The following is a 2931-nucleotide window of genomic DNA, read 5'->3' on the forward strand; positions in this document are numbered from 1 at the left end:
AGAGTCCTTAAAACAGGCTTTTGGCCTCTTATAGAATCAACGCAAGCCTCCAACCTGCTACAAAATTATCACAGGATCGGAAACCTCCACAAGCAAGAAGACCCTCAAGAACCATGGGTGACAAGCCTCTACAACCCGGAACAGGCGCCATGCCACTGCTATCATTAGATGGAAATCCGGATAGCAGGGGGCATCGAAATCCTCGTTATAGGTTTTAGGCTTTCTACTCAGCTAAAGGCGCTATGCCTCTACCATCATACAAAGAATATCCGGATAGCACTGGGCATCAAATACCTCAGGACAGGTGTCTGGCCTCTATTACAGAAGTATCCAAGACAGGAGTGAGGCCTCTTACTCTAAAATTAGAACATGCATCAGGTCTCCACCAACCTATAGACTCAGGGTATTAAATCTCCAACAATCAGAAGACAGGGAGCATCAGATCTCCACCAAACAGAACACATAGAATAATGAACAGAAGTTCCCACAAATCAAATCACCCACACAATTGAGGACTCCGGATTACAACCATAGTTAAAAAACACAAAATAAACAGAACGTTCCTCGCAAAAATATAAAGATTCGAATATGTACTCAAAATGCATAAAAAGGTGATGTCAAATAGCACAGTATCTAGAAAGTCAAATAAATACAATACAAGAAAAGTGCAGTCTAAGAATCGGAGTCCGACAACGAAGATAGTGACTCAGTATTACCACACTCGCTCTTTGAGAGCATGTCATCATCACACCCGGTATGTACCTGACCGGAAGAAGAAGCATGGTCCCCGCATCCGCCTCGACCTCTAAACCCGTAACTAGTAGAAGATGCATAATCTCCGCGTCTCAACAGAAGCCAGGTCCGCCTGCTGTAGTCTACGGGTCAGCTCATCCACGCAATACTACAAGAAACCAGAGAGCAGTTAGGGCTAGTATTATATTCATGCATACATATAGGATAGAATATATTGCATATTGCCATTTTTACCCCCATTTGGGCAGATATAGTGTATAACTGATCTCTCCAGTAAAAGGAAGCATAGGCCAGTTCAATAGCCTAAGACAGCGGCACCTACAAAACAGGAAAGCAAACGCTCGGACAAGCATACAAAAATTCCAGCCAGAACTAAAACACAAGCACAAGGAACAACACTTACATGGGTACAGGCAGCAGGCGCAAACGAATGCGGTATATAGGCGACAAAAACCGGGGCGTGCACCAGTCCCGACGCACCATAGTAACAAGCAATTGCTTCCGGAAGACCAGGAACTATGCAAAAAGAAGTGTCCTGCTAGGGACCCGACTAGGAGATCCAGGAACGTCCATCCAAGGACGGACAACACGGCCTCTAAGCTTATCCTCTCCCTGAAAGATCAATCGGAAAGAAGTCATAAGCACAGTAATCTAAAAACAAAGGAAGTAGAAAAGACCGGGAAAAGGATACATACTTGGGCTCTCACAGCCCCATGATGAACCTGAGCGGAAGCAACATCCGGAACCGGAAGCCCTAGCGCACCCACCAGAGGTAAACTACCCAGAAGATAGACAAATAGGAAATCCTCCCGATAGATCTGTCGTGGTGAAGATACAAACTCTGTTGCCAGGAACCCACTGAGATCCGGACGAAGAGCAGGGGTCACGACATCCCTCCCGCGCAGCATAGACAATGGTTGTCCCACATGAATCATAGAGGTACTAGGTCTGATCCACCAGCGAAAGACGCGCTTACGCAGGAACCAGGACCGACAATTCAGGCCATGCATTAGATAATGCATGCCCGACCTCTCAACAGCACCCTGCAGCTACTCAGGCCACTGAGTCCCCATAACAGTGTTCCATGAAGAGAAAATCTATACACAAATAGAAAATTGCCGTCAGAAGACAACACAATCTAAAAAAAGGGGTATTCAAAATACAAGTGAATAAATACTCACATCGATCCACGCCTGTCTGTTCAACTAGCCCCAACACACGGCCACCTGACGCCGGGGCATAGTCCTAGAAATATCCCAAGAACTCAAAAGAGGGATAGCCAGTCGCGGAGGAGTGCCAAATCCAGTCATAATACCTATATGGACGACCCAAATATGCAAAGAGAAAACACATAAGCCGATTGAACCTAAGTTAAGTTGCAAATTGTAAAAGAGTGAGAAATAAGACTTACATGCACAACCGGCCACATCCTATAGGTATGGGATCCTCCTAGAACCACCTGGTCCATACTCAGGTACAAGTGAGCAAGCACCACGGACCCCTAGCAAAGGTCGCCGATAGGTCCAAATCTTCCAGAGCGGGAAGCACGTACATAAGCAGTGAATCACTTGAGTTGCTAAACAAAGTAGTCGCTAGAGGTTAAAGATGAAAGTCCGGGCAACCCTGTTTACCTCATCACTATTACTAAGAACATATTGCACGTACTGATCCCACAACGCAGTGTATCTAAGGGTCCTCCCGTTTCCCCTCAGGGGCACAACTAAGAAGCCTCCATATATACCTTTGCCTATGCTCAAAACCACAAATACCAGAGTCAAAAGGTATCGGCCGACCACCAAACTCCCTCCCAGTAATAAGAGAGAAATCCATAAGAGTGATTGTCCGCTCCTCTACAGGCAGATGGAACGTATGAGTAGTATCCATTCACCACTCCATTAGAGCAACCAATGAGGTTTTATCGCAAATGCTAGTAGCGGTGAGTAGAGAACCAGCCAGACGGCCAAAACCGACTCGGTCTACCTGAGCCCTGACTGACTTATGCATAGCGTCATACCTGATGTGAGCGTCCATAATGTTCCCGGAAGTACAGAACGGCTCTCCACCTTGAAAATACAGAGAAAACCAATACCGGAAATTAGAAATACCAAAAAACGCAGAAAAACGCAAGAAAACAGAACAAATCAGCGCCCCAAAGGTCACTGGCGCCGATGCCACGGC

This window comes from Mercurialis annua, linkage group LG8 (genome assembly GCF_937616625.2).
Source record: "Mercurialis annua linkage group LG8, ddMerAnnu1.2, whole genome shotgun sequence".
NCBI classification, from domain to species: Eukaryota; Viridiplantae; Streptophyta; class Magnoliopsida; order Malpighiales; family Euphorbiaceae; genus Mercurialis; species Mercurialis annua.